The sequence below is a fragment of the Musca domestica genome, unplaced genomic scaffold (assembly GCF_030504385.1).
Source record: "Musca domestica strain aabys unplaced genomic scaffold, Musca_domestica.polishedcontigs.V.1.1 4, whole genome shotgun sequence".
NCBI classification, from domain to species: Eukaryota; Metazoa; Arthropoda; class Insecta; order Diptera; family Muscidae; genus Musca; species Musca domestica.
Genome location: NW_026712328.1, coordinates 8128570 through 8150116, shown reverse-complemented (window position 1 = coordinate 8150116; position 21547 = coordinate 8128570). Strand labels below are relative to the sequence as shown.

General features: G+C 35.2%; 1 protein-coding gene across 1 annotated transcript in view; it reads left to right on the top strand.

Annotated features, from left to right (window-relative positions):
• The window catches only part of LOC101900639 (cytochrome P450 307a1), a 596593-nt gene that overhangs the window by 339229 nt on the left and 235817 nt on the right, over positions 1-21547 (top strand). The window lies entirely within an intron of this gene.

The window sequence follows — 21547 nt, the reverse complement described above, 5'->3', positions numbered from 1 at the left end:
TTACCATGAAAAAATTAACCATGCACATGGTTAAAAAAGTCATTGTATTTTCGGCTCTGTGTATATCTATAAAAGAGGAAAATGTTTGTATGTTTGTTTTTTTTGTTTGTTTGTAATTTATGGACTCGAAAACCGCTGAATAGATTTTCCTCAAAATTTCCATATATACTGCAACATCGCCTGAAAGTAACATAGGCTATATACATTTTTGAATTTCCACTTGGAACTGGAGATATAGCATCAGAATCGGATTTTATATGCACATATCTACTGATTGGTTGAAGATACAGTCTCCAAATTTGGAATGTGTAACGGAATTTGGAACAAAAATAAGTTTGCCAAACTATATTGTAATCGGTTCAGATTTGGATATAGCTTCCATATATATTTTCGACCGATTTCGTTCATTTGATGCCTCAAACACAATATGAATGTTCGATTCCAATGAAATTTGGAATGTGTGACGGGATTTGATCCGAAAATAAATTTGTCAAATTATATTGAAATCGGTTCAGATTTTGATATAGCTCCCATATATATTTTCGGCCGATTTCAAGCATTTGATGCACCAAACACGATATGTATTTCCAATTGTAATGAAATTTAAAATAAGTAACGGAATTGGGAGCAAAAATTAATTTGTCAAATTATATTGAAATCGGTTCAGATTTGGATATAGCTCCCATATATATTTTCGACTGATTCCATGTATTTGATGCACCATACACGATATGTATGTTCGATTCAAAAGAAATTTAGAATAAGTAACGGGATTTTGATTAGAAAATAAATTAGTCAAATTAAATTGAAATCGGTTCAGATTTGGATATAGCTCCCATATATATTTTCCGCCGATTTCACATATTTGATGCACAAAACACGATACGTATTTCCGATTCCAATGAAATTCGGCATGAGTGGCTAAATTTGGTACAAAAATAAATTTGACAAATTATATTCAAATACGCTCAGATTTGATTATAGCTCCCATATATATAATCAGCCGATTTCATATATTTGATGCACCCAAAGCGAGAGAGACAAAATCTGGCACCAGCAAAAATTGCCAAATTATATTGAAATCAGTTGAGGTTTGGATATAGCTAACATATATATTTCGGCCGATTTCATACATATTATGCACCAAACACGATATATATGACCGATTCCAATGAAATTCAGAATGTGTGGCGGAATTTGGTTATAATAATAAATATATTCTCGGCCGATTTCACATATTTGACGCACCAATTTCAATGAAATATGAAAGGTGTGGCGGAGTTTGGTGTAAAAGTAATTTTTTTAAAATTATATTTAAATCGGATCAGATTGGGATATGATTTTAATAAGAACCATTGATCCACAACGCCTTAGGCTAACACTAAAAAACAACACAACAATTTATTTGAAATACGCTTATTACAGCGAAGTATGTTGCTATCTCGAATTCAATAATAGCGATAGAAAAACCACTCTACTTAAAAAAATTGCAGTTTCCTGCACGCTTGGTATTTGCTATGAAATAAATAAATCCAAAGGACAAACCCTTCGTGTATGCATGTCATTTTACTGCTTATGTAATGATTTTGTTTATTAACGCATTAAATTAGTGCAATATTTTTTTTTAATTTTTAAATTTGTTTTTCTTTATCCAACATATATTCGTAAATAAAATTTTGAATGCATATAAAATCAAAAGGGGTAGCGAAGCGCACCGGGTTCAGCTAGTCAAGTCTATAAAGAGGAATATTACAAGTTCTTCAAAAAGTTTTTTGACGGTTATATCTATGCCTTCCACAGTCCACTTCTGTGAGACTCTCAACATTGGTAAAATTTGGCCAAGGCCGAAGGATATCGGAAAGCAAGAATCGTAAGTATGTGTCTACTAACTGAAATTAGTTAATTATCGTTCTAAAAGTTGCCCAAGTTGTCTAGATAACATCTGGTGTCAATCTTTGTTGAATTCTTCTGCCGAAAGTTTTATTAGTTTAAAGCGAAACTTCTTCCAATAAGACATACAAACAAAGGAACGGATTTAGAAATTAATTCTTTAAAAAAATATGTTAAAATTATAAAAATACTGAATATAGCCGTTATATTGGTGTATATACGACGTGGACCTATATAGGCGTTGTTTGTCATAAGTCATTACAATATTCAAATTCGAAACTTGAAATAAACGGTACCTAAAACCGTAAAAATACCGAATATACGGAGGTACCGTTATATGGGGCCTATGCGAAGACATGGACCTGCACAGACCTGCAGTAGTATCCATTACGAACTTCAAATACCAAATTTTAAACAATTCCGGTTATTAATGTCGCTAAAATCATCAAATACCGAATATAGGGAGGTACCGTTATATGGGGGCTTTACGAAGACGTGAACCTGCATGGCCCATTTACGAACTTGATGATGATTACAACAGACAGACATGGCTAAATCGACTTAGAATTTGACGCTGTTCAAGAGTTAATATACAGTAGCGAACATTGGTGCATATACGACGTTTACCTATATAGGCATTGTTTGTCATAAGTCATTACAATATTCAAATTCGAACAGACGTGCATGGTTAAATCTACTTAGAATTTGACGCTGTTCAAGAGTTAATATACCCTCCATAGTATTGTGGGGGGTACAAAAACATTAAGTTTAGCCGGGCCGAACTTTTAATACCCTCGACCATTGGTTAAGAAAACATTTTATGTAAAAGTATCAGAATTTAAACTTGTTTCGCTTTAAACTACACATACCTGTAATACCGTGGATAATGTAATAAAACTTTAAAAAAAAGCATGAAATGGGCGAAGCCGCTGAATGTTGGGCATACCAAAACGAGAATCTATACCGTAATATGAGCGCTACTGGAAAACGTGGATATAGATATTCAATGTTCTGGAGAATAGGAGATAGAACCCATTATGAACAACATACCAATTTTTAGACAAATTCGGCAAAATATGTGGCAAAAATCATCAAAATACCGAATATTGGGAGGTACCGTTAAATGGGGCAATATGAAAACGTGGACATGTATATAATGTTATACCAACGGAGGTAGAACCCGTTGCGAACTACAAATAAGATTTTTTTGCAAATACGAGAAAAAATATGGCAAAAATCATCAAAATACAGAATATTGGAAGGTACCGTTATACGGTTGGTATACCGAAACGTGGACCGATATATCCGATATAGCAATACCAACCATATTAGGCACTATACAAATTGTTGTGCCAAATATTGAAGCTTTATGTCAGATAATGTGGGCTGTCGTAGAATTGTGAATATATATATATATATATATATATATATATATATATATATATATATATATATATATATATATATATATATATATATATATATATATATATATATATATAGTTTATGTTATGTACGACGAATATTTTGGGATGTTACAAACGTAATGAAAATGTTATTAGTATACCTACCTTTTCAAGGTGGACGGTATAAAAATTGCACATGCAGGCCCACGTCTTCGAATATGCCCCATATAACGGTACCTTCCGATATTCTGTACATTGATGATTTTAGCGACATTTTTTGCCGGAATTGTTTTAAATTGTTATTCTGTAAATGTTCTTTCCACATCCCATCTTACAACCATCAGTATAGGCAGCTACAGTATATAAAGCTTGTCACTGATATTGACTTCGCTTCCGCCATTTTTAAGTTTTCTAAGATTTCAGTGAAGTTGGTACCACCACCAAACAAACACAAATAATTGCCTCATGTACACACTTGATTATATGCCGTTTAAGACCTTTCTACATTCAGAGTTCTGCAAGAGTGGCGTGCGATTAAGCCGATGTATTTATTCTGCTGTTGAGCATAGTATCAGTGCATTCTGTAAGGAGCTAGGCGACACCAAGTTTTGCGAGAGAGAGTTATAAATGGATTCGATTGATGAGACTCATATTTTTCTTGGTGTGACCTATGACGTCATGCTGTACCATTTCAGCGCATTTGCTTTTATATAGATACTAGCTGAACCCGGTGCGCTTCGCTACCCCTTTTGATTTTATATTCATTCAAAATTTTATTTACGAATATATGTTGGTTAAAAAAAAAAACAAATTTAAAAATTAAAAAAAAATTATTGCACTACTTTAATGCGTAAATAACTAAAATGAGATACATACACGAAGGGTTTGTCCTTCGGACTTATTTATTTCATAGCAAATACCAAGCGTGCAGGAAACTGCAATTTTTTTAGGTAGAGTGGTTTTTCTATCGCAATTAGTGAAATCGAGAGAGCAACATACTTCGCCGTAATAAGCGTATTTCAAATAAATTGTTGTGTTGTTTTTTAGTGTTAGCCTAAGGCGTTGTGGGTCAATGGTTCTTATTAACCAATCTGATCCGATTTCAATATAATTTTAAAAAAATTACTTTTACACCAAACTCCGCCACACCTTTCATATTTCATTGAAATTGGTGCGTCAAATATGTGAAATCGGCCGAGAATATATATATGGGAGCTATATCCAAATCTTAACTAATTTCCAATTAATTTATCACATTTATTATTATAACCAAATTCCACCACACATTCTGAATTTCATTGGAATCGGTCATATATATCGTGTTTGGTGCATAATATGTATGAAATCGGCCGAAATATATATGTTAGCTATATCCAAACCTCAATTTATTTCAATATAATTTGGCAATTTTTGCTGGTGCCAGATTTTGTCTCTCTCGCTTTGGGTACATCAAATATGTGAAATCGGCTGAGTATATATATGGGAGCTATAATCAAATCTGAGCGTATTTGAATATAATTTGTCAAATTTATTTTTGTTCCAAATTTAGCCACTCATGCCAAATTTCATTGAAATCGGAATTACGCATCGTGTTTTGTGCATCAAATATGTGAAATCGGCGGAAAATATATATGGGAGCTATATCCAAATCTGAACCGATTTTAATATAATTTGACTAATTTATTTTCTAATCAAAATCCCGTTACTTATTCTAAATTTCTTTTGAATCGAACATACATATCGTGTATGGTGCATCAAATACATGGAATCAGTCGAAAATATATATGGGAGCTATATCCAAATCTGAACCGATCTCAATATAATTTGACAAATTAATTTTTGCTCCCAATTCCGTTACTTATTTTAAATTTCATTACAATTTGAAATACATATCGTGTTTGGTCCACCAAATACATGAAATCGGCGGAAAATATATATGGGAACTATATCCAAATCTGAACCGATTTTAATATAATTTGACTAATTTCATTTCTAATCAAAATCCCGTTACATATTCCAAATTTCTTTGGAATCGAACATACATATCGTGTATGGTGCATAAAATACATGAAATCGGTCGAAAATATATATGATAGCTATATCCAAATCTGAACCGATTTTAATATAATTTGACAAATGTATATTTGTTTTAATTTCCGCTACACATTCCAAATTTCATTGTTTGGTGCATCAAATACATGGAATCAGTCGAAAATATATATGGGAGCTATATCCAAATCTGAACCGATTTCAATATAATTTGACAAATTAATTTTTGCTCCCAATTCCGTTACTTATTTTAAATTTCATTACAATTGGAAATGCATATCGTGTTTGGTCCACCAAATACATGAAATCGGCCGAAAATGTATATGGGAGCTATATCCTAATCTGAACCGATTTCAATATAATTTGGGAAATCAATTTTTTAGATAAAATCTATTACACGTTTTAAATTTCATTGAAATTGGGGATACATAGCGTGTTTGGTGCATCAAATGCTTGAAATCGGCCGAAAATATATATGGGAGCTATATCAAAATCTGAACCGATTTCAATATAATTTGACAGATTTATTTTCGGATCAAATCCCGTCACACATTCCAAATTTCATTGGAATCGAACATTCATATTGTGTTTGAGGCATCAAATGAACGAAATCGTTCGAAAATATATATGGGAGCTATATCCAAATCTGAACCGATTACAATATAATTTGGCAAACTTATTTTTGTTCCAAATTCCGTTACATATTCCAAATTTGGAGACTGTATCTTCAACCAATCAATAGATATGTGCATATAAAATCTGAATTTTTGGGAGGTACCTCCGATTCTGATGCTATATCTCCAGTTCCAAGTGGAAATTCAAAAATGTATATAGCCTATGTTACTTTCAGGCGATGTTGCAGTATATATGGAAATTTTGAGGAAAATCTATTCAGCGGTTTTCGAGTCCACAAATTACAAACAAACAAACAAACAAACAAACATACAAACATTTTCCTCTTTTATAGATATAGATACTTTTAACCTTTATAGGGGTTTTAGTATAAAGGAGTGTTTTAAAAGAAATAGAAAGAAAGGAGACTAATTGATCTGTAGTCGGGTGTGAATAACTTGGTTTCTCAGCTTTGGAAATGTAAGTGACGGCGACTTCCCTCCACGGATTTGGTAATTAATTCCTTAAAACAATCTGTTAAAATTATAAAAATAACGAATATAGCCCTTATATCGGTGTACATACGAGGGGCGTGCGATTAGGCCGATATATTTATTCTGCTGTTGAGCATAGTATCAGTGCATTCTGTAAGGAGCTGGGCGACACGAAGTTTTGCGAGAGAGAGTTATAAATGGATTCGAAGGATGACACTCGTATTTTTCTTGGTGTGACCTATGACGTCATGCTGTACCATTTCAGCGCATTTGCTTTTATATAGATAAACTTTTAACCTTTATAGGGGTTTTAGTATAAAGGAGTGTTTTAAAAGAAATAGAAAGATAGGAGACTAATTGGTCTGAAGTCGGGTGTGAATAACTTGGTTTCTCAGCTTTAGAAATGTAAGTTACGGCACAGTAGCGAACATTGCAATAGGCACAGGACCTAATCCTTAGAAATCGGTTCTAGAATCGAATCTAAAATGACAACTAAATTATAACACCATCTTGTGGCACATCGGCATTCGTTTTTGAGCCAAAATTGATGCAAATGGGAATAAAGTCGTAAACTCTATCACATTCTTTCGTCCGGAGTGAACAATAATAACTAAAATATAGGCTGTAAATTTTAAAATATATTCTTTGAAGCAAGTTAGAATGATTATATCAAGTCAGAGTTTTCGCCCGTGAGGAATGTCTGTAAATAGGAATAGTACAAGTTCTTCAAAAAGTTCTTTGAGGGTTTTATTTATGCCTTCCAAAGCCCACTTCTGTGAGACTCTCAACATTGGTAAAATTTGGCCAAGGCCGAAAGAAATCGGGAAAGCAAGAGTCGAAAGTATGTATCTAGTAACTGAAATTAGTTAATTATCGTTCTAAAAGTTGCCCAAGTTGTCTAGTTGTGGCCTTCTCGATGATAAAGATAACGCCTGGCGTCAATTGATTTCTTCTGCCGAAAGTTTTATTAGTTTAAAGCTAAACTTCTTCCAATAAGACATACAAACAAACGAACGGATGTAAATTTTAAAATAAAATGCAGGCAGACGAGACAACGTATCTAACACATCAATCTAAGAGAATTATTGTAGTTCAATATGAAATAATTCTCATTCACTTCATGACACTCCCCGAATGAGTTGTTCAGTTCTGGGCTTTGGAATTCGTGAAGTGCTGGTATTTGACCGAGGATACACGAAGTTGACTTGTGGCAGGGTCCGCCGACCAACTGGTACTCAACATAGCCAAAGCTTCATGTGCTCGCTTTCGACCGTGTACGATCGTTTCTTCTCATTTCAGGCTAAGAAAGCCAAAGCGCCCAATTAAAACCAAACATCTGACTACTCATTCGAATACCCCCGTACCGACGACACGACTCAAACAGCCAAGCGACCATACCCGAACATGACTGCCGCCTACAAAAGCCAAATACTACAAGCCGAGTATCTCATCTAGTGCATCAAGCCTACTGAGTTCTATCTGCATCCGAACCAATCCCACAATACCCGTGACATAGTACGGAGTCGATGATTACCATTACCAAAGTATATATATTCTTGATCAGCGTAAAATTCTAAATCGATTTAGCCATGTCCGTCTGTCTGTTGTAATCACGCTATCTTTCGGACGAATTGAGATAGAAGGCTAACATTTTGCACATATGTTTATTTTTCCAGTAGGCAGGTTAGGTTTGTGAATGGGCCATGTAGGTGTAGGTAGGCCATGTATTTTAAAAATATTAGGTGCATTTTTCACCAGAATTGTGTTAAGTTTGGTATTTGCAGTTCGTAATGGATACTACAGACTAAGACAGAAAACTGTCTATGTAGGTCCACGTCTTCGTACAACCCCCATATAACGGTACCTCCCGATATTTGTTATTTCGATGATTTTAGCGACATTGTTTACCGGAATTTTTTCAAATTTAGTATTTGAAGTTTGTAATCGATACTACAGCCTAGGACAGAAAATTGTCTGTGCAGGTCCACGTCTTCGTAGAGCACCCATATAATGGTACCTCCCGATATTCGGTATTTGAAAAATACTAGGGGCATTTTTCACCAGAATTGTTTCAAGTTTGGTATTTGAAGTTCGTAATGGATACTACAGACGAAGACTTAAAACTCTCTATGGAGGTCCATGTCTTCGTATAGCCCCCATATAACGGTACCTCCGGATATTCGGTATTTTGATTTTATGGACATTATAACCGTTTTTTTTAGGTTTCGCATTTGAATATTGTAATGGCTTATGACAAATGTTACCTATGCAGGTTCATGTATAGACCCTAATATAACAGCTACATTCGGTGTTTTTAAGAATTTAACAAAATTTTAAACGGATTTTATTGTTTTTGAGAATTGCCAAATTCGTTACAAATTGTTGGGGATATTCATAGTTCGTCCTGGCCGAAATTAAGGTTTTTTTACTTGTTTTAGTGTTGACATTTCTTGCCGGTTTAATGATGTACATATGACCGACTTCCGAAAATCTAGTTTTTCATATATAATTTTGTTGGACAAGATGTAGTTTCAATTACAGGCAAAGTTTAGACTTGTCGTTTCTTTCTGTGTTGTTAAAAATATTCCGTTTTGCTCAAAGTTAAAACTTTATTTACGAGAAATATTGTGTTTTATTGCTATTATCACTGATCCACGGGCAATATATTTCAATAGCTCCAACGACAATTCAGCGTAGTCTCTACGAGCGACATGATCACAAATGTTATTCTGGGAGCATGCAATTTTTTGTAGAATTATAAACGCGACAATCACAATAGCTATTGAAGACAAACCAATGTTGATTGAAAATCCCCACTTATGGTTTGATGTTAGCTGTTCTATGGATTTTGTGTTTATAATTTGGAGTTCTTTTACCATTTCCAAAGATATGGTACCTTCGATGTTTGGTTCGGATAATCTGGGCTGAATAATTGCGGGTAAAGGTTGTTGGTGTGTTGTTTCAAATAAATTATAAGTTTTATCCAATATTTTGATGGTGGAGTTGTAAAATGTTAACACATAAGTTCCAGAGAGGTTTCTAGGTTCCTGGTTAACTTGAACTGTTCCATTGAATTGATTTAAAAGAATTATTCCTGGTGTTAATTCCTTTATTGTGGGAATATTTCTGTTATCAACGACACTGCAGTTAGATTCTTTGCTATTTATTAAATTTGCCAAGCAAGTGTTATCATAATTTTTTTCCAATTCTGTTCTCTTACAAATAGTGATATTATTATAGGATTTACAATTTTTTATGATACCGAAAATTATTTTATTACAAATTATAAAATTTTGGAATTTTATTCTGTTAGTTGGCCGAATTTGACTGGTTTTATTAGTCGTTTGTTACATGAAGAGTTTTCTGTAGTAGGAATACAAATAATGTAAACAATTGAATTTCTATTTGAAGCAATCTTTATCTAGGCAAATTCAAAAACTTGCTCTACATTCACAAACGGAATTAGTTCATCATTTATTATATGAGTTAACCACTCCGACTTTAGCCCAATGTATGGCATACTGAACATTTACAATCTCTGTTGTTAGATCAATTCTCATTTTCAATGTTTCAATCATTTTGTCTTTGAGCGTTTCATTGAAATTTTCCTCTTTTAAAATTTTGTTAGTAGTTGCTACCAATTCATTTATTTTTTCCAGAGAAAATTTATTTACAACGATCAACGATCGTCAGATTTTTTCTTGAGTATCTCAAAGTCATTATGATCGGTGTTTCCCGCGATCCATTTCCATGCTGTTCCTATGAAATTCAAAGACCTTTTGGTTCTAGGTTTGAGACTGTCTAAATAGGCTTGTAATTCTATTAATTCATAGATAATGAAAGGTCGGAGATAATGACTGCTACTGACATTCCTATCTACTGTCGTTTTCATACAATCAATTAGTGATTGATATTTGTCGATATCAATGATGTGAATCAATTTAAAAGTTCCGGTTTGTAATTGTGTCATTCCTGTGTCCATTGTCACAATTTGTGAATTAGTGTAGTCGAATATTTGTACGTCACCGACGGTCGATGTGAAGACTGTCATGAAATAAAAAAAATAAAAAGTCAGTTACGAATGTTGTTTTTGTAAACAATTTTCCCGGATACTGTTAGGACGGTAGATGTTTTGTTTTCTTTTACTGTCTCTTCTCTGTAAGTCTTGCTCAACTTAGTCCCTAGTCTTTTATTTTCCTTTACAAAAATGTTCTGTCCTGGTTCGTAGGTCTTTGGTGGAGTCTTTTTTTATTATGCTACTTCAAATTCTCGGCCTGTTTCTGTGTAAGTTTCTGTAAAATTTCCTGTCGTTCCTTGTGTATGTCTTTGGAGTCAGTACATATTCTCCTGCCAAAAAAGGCTTCAATCGGTTTCCTATTGATTGTGGAATGAATGGAGTTATTATACTCATAAATTGACTTGTGTAAAAGCTCTGAAAATGTGGTATGTGTGTTTTCAGATTTCAATCAACGCATTATCTCTGACAAGGTTGAGTGAAATCTTTCAATCTGTCCGTTCACGCTACTGCTATAGGGTGGAGTTTTAAATACCTTGACATTGTATTGATTTTCGAGCATAAAAATGATCGCATTTGAGTTAAAGGATTTTTCGTTATCAATTACAATTATCTTTGGCATACAGAAAGATAAAAGAATTTCTCTGAGTGGCTCTTTAACGTCAACTGCCGCTCTGGAATTGAGTAACTTTACTTGGGCGTACTTCGAAAAATTATCTATAGCAGTAAGTATTGATTTCTTTTCCGCTAAATATATGTCAATATGAACGATCTCTCCTGGAAACTGTGGTATTGGCGTTTCTCCTAATTCAATTTTATTCGGGTGTCTATCATACTTATTTTCCTTGCAGATTTTGCAAATCTTGACCACCTTTTTGATTTTTGAGTGCATTTCTGGAAAGTAATATTGTGACAGTATTTGAATCCTGTTTTCCACGCTGTTTCGGTGGGCTCTAATATGTTCATTTATAATTATTTCTTCTTGTTCGTCGATGATCTTGAGGTCAGTTACTATTGTTCTAGAGTATTTTACTTTATACCGTGAGAAGTTTTCACGAAATACTTCCTGCAGTTTTCCAAGAATATGATCTGTTGTTTTAATGCAGTTCGTAACTGGTGGGTTAAAATACTTTTTTTTTAAATTTCTGTGAGATTGTTCGTTGTGATATTTGGTTCGTTTATTCTATGTCGATTGTTGGAAAAAGATTTTCAAAATTGTAAGAAGGGTGTTCACCTTCAAACGACAAGATAATCTGATTTTTAAAGGCATTTATCGGTACGTCGGTAAATTGAATTTAATTGTGCGAAGAGCTTTCGTCACTATGTTGTGTAGAAGTAATAGAGTTTACCTGTGAATGATTTTGATCAAGATTTTTAGTACAATGGTCGCTATCCTTCTTTGGACAATCTTTTGAAACTTCTGGGGGTCTGGTCAGCGACGACATTAGTTTTCCCAGGTTTGTATTTAAGTTCATATTTGAAATCTTCAAGGAAGGTTTTCCATCTTTTCAATTTATAGTTTGAATTTTTATTATTCAATGAATATGTAAGTGGTAGGTGGTCTGTGAAAATGTTCATTTTGGATGAACCATATAGGTAATTCCGAAGTTTCTTCAAAGCCCAAACAATTGCGAGCATTACCTTTTCATTAGTCGCATAGTGCACTTAGCTTTTTTCAGGGTACGAGCCAAGAGCGTAGCTAGAGGCGGCAGTGGTAAGGTGAACTTCTTTATTAAAGTCAGGATACGCTATCAAAACGTCTTCCGACATGAGAGCGTTTTTCAATTTATGAAATGCATCAATTGCTTCTTCAGTAAGATTTATTTTAATTTTACATGAAGCAAATTTTGAGGCTCTGCCATTCTCCCCTCGCAGAAGCAGTGTCAGGGGCTTTGCAATCTTAGCATAATCCCGAATGAATCTTCTGTAAAAATTGGACATTCCAAGAAAAGATCCTAGATCCTTTAACGTTTTAGGAATGGGGTGATTGTTAATGGCTTCTACCCTGCTTGGATTTGCTTTTATTCCGCAATCAGAAACAATAAAACACAAAAATTCAACTTCTCGTTTAAAGAATTCGCACTTGTCGAGTTGAACTTTCATGTTCGCTTTATTTAAAGTCTGAAATACTGTGTTCAAGTTCTCGAAATGAGATTTGTCGTCCTTCGAGAAGATGATGATGTCGTCTATGTAGACCAAACAAATTTTCCCAATATGTTCCCTTAGAATATCATCTAAAGCTCTTTGGAAAATGGAAGGGGCAATCTTGTAAACTCGTACTTTCCATTATTCACGGGATTTGATGGAATCCACTTTTTAAGTCTATTAATGAGAACCATTTACATTTTGATAACTGAGGCAAAACCTCATTAATATTGGGTATCGGATATTTGTCCGGGATGGTAACATCGTTAAGTTTGCGATAGTCTATTACAATACGATACTTTTTCTTTTCAGAAGAGTCCGATTTTTTTGGAACAATCCATATAGGAGAGTTTTAGGCTGACCGTGAAGGTCGTATTATCCCGTGATCCAAAAGTTCTTTGATGTGCGATTCTACCTCGTCTTTGGGATGCATGGGATAGGGATAATATCTGGAATAAATTGGGGTTTCCTCTTTTGTCTGAATTTCACCAACAACGGATGCGGTGTACGTTAATTTTTCATTGGGATACTGAAATACATATAACTTTTTGCTGCGTGAATAACTGCTGCTAACTCTTTTAAACTGTCATTTCCCTGAATTGCATGAAAGGACCTAAGGTTAGGCAAAAGAAAAAACTTTTGCTTTGGCAGATTTGTATCGAAAAGTTTTATAAAGGTATGATGTGTAATTTTTGTCTGTCCGGCGATAGAGGATGCGAAAAAATTTGGAATAATATCTTTACTTAAAATACTTTACTTATTTAACCGGTGTCAATTAAAATTCTTAAAATTTTTCCTGTAATCGTCCTACTTTCGAAATAAGGTAGGGATGATTTCCTTAATCTAAAAAATTAATTTCAGAAAATTCTTCAGACAATGAATGCTCATTGTTTTCTTGAATATCATACTGATTATCAAGGTAGTCGTCAAACGGTGTGAGTTGTTCTTGATCTTCATAGCTTTGTCGCTCAGATTCGTTTTCTTCAATCTCATCTTGAGATTCTTCCGTGTTTAAATGATAATTACGTTGAATTTTCGGAGGATTTATAGTATGCTTATTTAAAATGAATGGTCTTTTCCCCGAAAATGGTTATTATTGGTGAGTCTGTTAATGTAATTTACAGATCTAGTACGTATAGATGGATCAACATCCATGGGTTCTGGACGGGGTTGCGGTTTTGGAGCGGTTGGTCTTGGGGGTTGGAAAAAATTATTACCAAAATGTTGACCTTGCGGCATTCGGTTATAATAATTCCTTGGATGAAAACTGTTGGGGATTCTGATGAACATTGGGTATGTGAGCTGGCTGAGGATAAAAATTGAGAGAGACATTCGGACGGTGTTGAATTCGCGGTGGTAAAAAATTGGGTTTATTGATTTTCTGCCCACGATTAGCAAAATCAGCTCTAACTATTTGGTTCTCCATTTTTAAACAAAGTTGAAGGGCTTGTGGAAGGTCTCTTGGTTCCTTCATCCCTAGGTGAATAGACATTTGCCCTTTAAGACCTCAGATAAAAGTATCCACAGCCTTATCTCTGTAGGTTTGAGCTAGAATGTTGAGGGAATCTCGTCCAATATCCAAACAAGATAGCTTATTTATTATAAGAGACAGGTGTGAATATACCTCCTGATAGAAATCTTGGACCTTGATATTTCCCTGCACTAGAGTCGTCATCTGGTATTCAAGAGTTGAAAGATCCCTTTTATCGGCATAATGTAGGGCTAAACCCTTAGAAATGGAGTCCCAGTTAAGGGGGTATTATAAGATTCGAGCGCTGCATCAGCGTTCCCTACAATTTTATTTCTAACCACATTCAGAATTGCATGGTATTTAGGAGAACCTTTTTTAGACTCATAAAGTTTCATTATCCTATCTACACTTTTTTTCCATGAACTGTATTCTGTCGCGGTTCCCAAAAATTCCAGGAAACTTCGGACTACGTCTGGGACCTTGTCCAGGTCAGAGAGGTCATTCCCATAACGTGCCTCGATTATTTGATCTGTGCCAGAAATGTCTGCACTAGAACTAAGAAATTGCCTAATAGCAATTTGGCACTGTTCGGCACAGATCCGGGCGATCGTTTCCTGCATTTGTCTGTTCTGTTCTTCCGTGTTAGAAATATTAATGACCGGGGGTCTAATTAAATTTGCGGCCGGATTTGACATTATGATAGAAAAATTGCTTCAAATATTTCAAAGATTTAGTTTTAAAAAATATTTTTATCTGTTTCATTCACTTAAAAATTTATTTAAATGCTTCCAGTATATTTTTTCAATAAAAACTATGATATAGTTTCAAAAGAATATTTTTATCTGTTTCTTGAACTTAATAATTAATTTAAATGTTTCAAGTATATTTTTTTCAATAAAAACTATGATTTAGTTTCAAAAAAAAAAAAATATTTTTATTTGTTTCTTTCACTCAAAAATTAATTCAAATGTTTCAAGTATATTTTTTTCAATAAAAACTATGATTTAGTTTCAAGAAAATATTTTTATCTGTTTCTTTCACTTAAAAATTAATTCAAATGTTTCGAGTATATTTTTTCAATAAAAAAATTTCCTTCACTTTAATTGGATATTTAATATAAACTATAGTTTAGTTTTCAACAAGATATTTTCTTTCGGCCTTTCTTTTCACTTAATTCATTTACTTAGAAGTTAATTCAAATAACGATTATTTCTCAATGCAAAAAAACATTTTTTTAACACTTTTCTTAAGTAGTTTCATTTTTCTTTTAACTTACATTACTGTTAAAACATACATAAATATTTTTTTTATTGTTCTATAAACATACTTTAGATTTAATTACCAAAACAAACAATAAATACAAAAATCAAGCACACCTACATATTTATAAGTTTTAAACTGCTTATACAGCATTATTATATCACATATTTGGACTATTTTATTGTTACAGTTAATTTTCTTTATTTTAGTTCATTGGCCATTGGTTCATTCACTTTTGCAATGTTTTTAAGTTTCTTTAACACATTTATTTATTTTGCTTACATAGCATTTAATGTCTACTAGTAACCGACCCACATTACAATTAATTTATATCAGCATTTATCAATAGCATTTTTTAATTAATTATGTTAAGAAATTATGTATATAAAGACAGCCAGAAATTAAGAAAATTCAGTCGTCTTTTGTAGTGACTAAACTAAGAGTTTTAATTACTATCTAGGCGGCTTCAAGTTCATGTGCTTGCAAGGAAATTAATTTGGATACTAAGTGTCAGTTCAAATTTATGTGTTTGAATTGAATCGCACTAGATCCTACTATCAAAACATTTTTGGTGACCCCGACGTGATCCTGACGGTAACTAAACCGAAACATTTTTTGGTGACGTTATCCACAAGGTGTGAGGACGTAACGCACGCGTACCAATTTCAAAAACCCCCTTTTGGAGCTCTGGAGGAAAACCAGGAGGAAATTGCCTGTAACTAATCATCATACAACAACTGCTGCTACTCGCTGATAAATCAACAAACAATAATGGCAAACGTCCAAGAGCTTATTTCTCAGCAAGAAGAAAGAGGCAGCAATTTCGAAAAATTCGTCTCTACTATAAAGAAGGCACCTCTTGAAAGGAGAACGGAAGAGTTCTACAAGAGCAAACTTGATGAACTAAGGCTGTTATGGCAGAATTTTGAGAAGGCAGAAAACAGAATTCGCGATGATCCATCATTGTCAGAGGATGATCCGTATATTGCTCGGAATCTAAATAGAACGATTGGAGAGAAGTTCAGCTCAACAATGGAATATATAGACGCGGAAATGAAGAAACTGAGGTCAGCCAAAAGTAAGCCAGTTCCCACCTTGAGAGAGAAATCGACTGAAGTTGTCACAGGAGACAAAATACCTTCCCGTGTTGATGGGCTTGTCAGAATGATAAATGCTCGAATGAGTGCCCTTAGTCGTCACTTGCAAGGCTTGGGCACAATCGAAGCGGAACAGGCGAAGCAATTTTATAGCATCAAAGAAGATACTATAAAAAAGCTATGGAATCAAATAACGGAGCTCTACGATGAAATATTGCAGCAGATTGAAGATCCATCGAAAATTGGATTAAGTCAAGAAAACTACGATATGCTGGAAGATTCGGTACAAGACAACTTAATAAAACTAGCAGTCTTGAAAGACAAATGCAGCGAAACCGTGACCATTGCACCTCAATTAGGGAGTGACATTATAGCACACAGTTCACTCCCACTACCAAAGGTAACAACTCCTCAATTCGATGGGGATTGTTTGAAGTGGCGTCAGTTCTATGAACTTTTCTTGGAGATGGTAGACAAACAGTCTCAGTCTCGGTATGTCAGGCGAATTTAGAGCGGTGTTAGACTCGGGTTCGCAAGTGAACATTGTGACGGAAAGACTCATACAAAAATTGTCACTTAGAACAGCAGATGCCTCTTTATCTATTTCCGGAGTCGGAAGGATTCAGAAGAAGGCTTATCATCGGGTAAACATACAAATGTTATCAAGCAGTTCTGAATTTTCCACAAATTTGGAAGCATTTGTTTTGCCCACAATTATACCTCCGCAACCAAATCATGATTTGAATATACAAAACTGGCAAATTCCCAAGAATATTAGATTAGCAGACCCTAATTTTAACGTTCAAAGAAGAATTGACATTTTACGCGGAGCTGAGTTTTACTTCAGTTTAATGCAACCAGGCACAATAAAACTAAATGGTCATCAACCCATACTCCAAAATACTGCGCTTGGCTGGATTGTAGGTGGTTTAATTCAACAATCGTCAACGGACGACACATCAGCAGCGCTAACATGCGCAATTTTTAGTGAAACATCACTGGAACAAGCTATCGAAAAATTATGGAAACTTGAGGAAGTGGAATCAACTGAAAAGGTCATGTCTCCATTGGAAACCCTTTGCGAATCTCACTTCAATCAACATGTTAAGACGGATCAGAATGGTCGTTTCATCGTCAACCTTCCGTTTCAAGAATCTCCAACAGCATTGGGGAAATCACATGCAATGGCTTATAACCGATTTATGAGCCTTGAACGCCGACTTCTACAGAAGGAAGATATCCGAAGAACAATTAGGACACATACAAAAGATTGACGTGTGTACCGTATCAAATCCTAAATATTTTATTCCGCATCATTGTGTTCTTAAGCCCGATAGTACAACAACAAAACTTAGGATTGTATTTGACGCATCAGCGAAAACTTCATCATGTCAATCGTTAAATGATCTAATGTATACAGGACCAATCGTACAAAGTGAATTGTTTTCTATTTTGCTGAGGTTTCGATTGTCAAAATTCGTCTTCACAACCGATATTGAAAAGATGTACAGGCAGATTTTAATGCATTCCGATGATCAAAGGTATCAGCTAATTATCTGGAGAGAGGATCCATCCCATCCAGTCAGTTTTTACAAACTTAATACGGTCACATATGGGACACGTTGAGCACCGTATCTGGCTACAAAATGCTTACAAAAGATTGCAAACGAGAACATGGAGCGTTATCCAGTAGGCTCACAAATGCTGAAAGATATGGATGACGGTCTCGGCGGTGCAGATAGCCTAAGTACAGCTATTGAAATACAAAAGGAGTTAATAACAATCTTGAAACAACACGGCTTCATTCTAAGGAAATGGTCATCCAATACACCAAGATTGCTGAAGGACATACCACATAGCGATCGAGAAGTGAACCTGGATCTCAACGAGTCTCAAACAATAAAGACGTTGGGATTATATTGGATGCCGCAAGCAGATCAATTTTGTGTAAAAACAAACATTGATCATAATGAAATCATATCAAAACGAGTAGTTACGTCTGAACTAGCAAAATTATTTGATCCGCTTGGCCTACTTGCACCGATTGTGGTGAAGGCAAAAATATTTATTCAGCAGCTGTGGCAACATACATTAGATTGGGACGAAGCATTACCCGAAAAACTTTGTGCCACTTGGAAAACATTTCGAAGGGAATTAGAAGGTCTCAACAACTTTAAGATACCGCGACATGTATTCTGTGGGGAGATCCCGACGAAAATCCAGTTGCATGTGTTTGCCGATGCATCGGAAAGAGCTTTTGGCGCGGCTATTTATATTCGTTTTATTGGAAAAGATGGACGAGTAGTTGTACGTCTGATCTGTGCTAAATCCAGGGTAGCTCCTTTGAAAAAACAAACTCTACCACGATTAGAGCTATGTGCCGCAGTGGTAGCAGCTCAACTGGCTACCATGGTGAAAAATGACCTAAGGCTTCAGAATAATCCGATGTTTTTATGGACTGATTCTGAAATAGTACTCGCCTGGATAAAATCAAGGTCCAACGTATATAAGACTTTTGTGGCTAATAGGGTATCCACCATACAAAACTTAACATTGCCAGAACAATGGAACCACGTTAAGTCAAAAGAAAATCCTGCCGACATTTTATCCCGAGGACTCTCGCCAGCTGATCTTTCTAAATGCCAATTATGGTTTCATGGTCTAGTTTTTCTTCATGGAAAGGAAGAACTATGGCCGACCAAATTCTCTCCGCAAATAGCATGGAGTTAAAGACTGCAGCTACGACGTCAATAGTAGCTTCTGACATGCATCTAATACATATGATCGAGCACAAAAATTCATTCAGGAAGTTACAAAGAATTTTGGCATACGTGCTTAGATTCACCAGCAATGCACGTATGCAAAAGGCACACCGGCCTCAACATATAGCAGTGTCTTCCAACGAATTAGACGACTCCCTTCGTCTAATAATTCAAGCCGTACAATCATCCGAATTTGCTGCTGATATCAACGCATTGAAGGCTGAAAAGCAGATTAATAAGCATAGCTCGCTATGCAGTTTATCACCGTTTTTGGATGATGAAGGCATTCTTCGCGTTGGAGGAAGATTGGAACATGCTATGCTACAAATGGATGCGAAACACCAAATGATATTGCTTTATAATGATCCTTTGGTGAAATTGCTATTTAAGACAGTTCATGAAGAAAATAAACATTGTGTTAAACGCAATAAGACAGCGATTCTGGCCAATAAAAGGCAAGATAACAGCAATGTCTACAGTTCAAAGATGCATAAAATGTAATAGAGCGCGACCACAACTGTATCAACAAATAATGGGAAATTTGCCAGCAACAAGGGTAGTTCCTGCTCGACCATTTATCAACTCTGGAGTCGACTACTGTGGGCCATTTTGGATACATTACAAGGTCAGGGGCAAGCGACCAACAAAGGCTTATGTCGCTGTATTCTGCTGCTTTGCAACAAAGGCTGTTCATTTAGAGCTCGTATCGGACCTATCAACCGAATCATTCATTGGCGCTCTTAAACGATTTATAGCTCGCAGAGGTCACTGCCAAAATATATACAGCGATAACGCTACAAACTTTGTTGGAGCCAAAAATAGTTTAGAGGAATTATCTGAAACCTTATATTCGGACAAGGCACAAGAGCTACTTTTATCAGCTGCAAGTTCCAAGGGCATACAGTTCCATTTCATTCCACCAAGAGCTCCGCAGTTCGGAGGCTTATGGGAAGCTGCAGTGAAGTCCGCAAAACGTCTCTTGGTCCGTAGTGTTTCAACGGAAACACTTGCTCATGAAGAATTAGAGACAATAATAGTAGAAATCGAAGCTATTTTAAATTCGCGTCCGCTCACACCTCTTTCAAACGATCCAGATTGCCTTGAAGCATTGACGCCGGAACATTTTCTAATCGGCGAAGCTCTAACTTCGCAGGTAGATAGTAGAGCAGAAACTTCGAAAACATCCAGGATAACACACTGGAAGTTAATTTCGCATATTAAGCACCAATTCTGGAAAAGGTGGTCGGAAGAATACCTACAAGAACTCCAGCAACGTAACAAATGAAGGCAAAAGATGCCCAATCTTAGAAAAGGAGATATGGTCATTATAAAGGAAGACAATCTACCTCCAATGAAGTGGCCATTAGGGAGAGTTCTTAACGTATTTTCCGGTAATGACGGAGCTGTAAGAGTTGCTGAAATAAAAACCCCAACCGGAGTATTCAAGCGGGCCATCCATCGACTAGCACCACTGTTTCCAGAAGATCATGATAATGCTATAATTGACAAAGATACAACTCAAGAAAGCACAATTTCCCACAAGAGAAAGCCGGTAACAGATGAACATGGAAGGATGTTATAAAACAGGATGAGATTAACACTCATCAAAAAATACGGGGGATTTTGAAAATGATTGACAAACACAATAACGATATAGCTGAAGAATCCGCCCAATTCAACAATTCTCAACTGTTTGGACTTCTATCAACGCATTTGATGTTATCCGCAATAAATCTACAGAGAACACAGGCCGAAATCATTAATGTACTTACTGATACTCATCATGGAAAAATAAGTCCCCTGTTATTGGCTCCTCATCAATTGAAAGAAGAAATTAGTGTCATTAAGGCTAATCTTCCAATTTCACATGCTTTGCCAACATCAGGTGACAATTTGATTCAACTTTATAAGCTTATGAGTGTCAAAGGGGCAGTTACAAAATATGAAATCATTTTTGAAGTGAAGATACCCTTAGTTAACCAACAGTTTTTTGAGTTGTTCAAAATAGTTGCAGTTCCAACAATACAAAATGACACCTTAATCGCCATTCAACCAGAAACGGAATACATATCTACCGATGCACATAGAGAAGAATATATTCTTGTCAGAGGATATTTCAAGCTGCCTCAAACCAAACGATGATGAATATATTTGCAGAAATCAGCAGTCAAAGCTCAAGAAAAATGCACTTGTTAACCCCTGCGAGATCAATATCTTCAATAACCAATCAACTAGCAATTGCCGTCTTCACAAAATTACTGGAACAGCAGTTTGGAGTCAATTAAATCATCAAAATAAATGGATCTTTGCTACTACAGCCGATATCTTCAATGGTATGCGGATCTG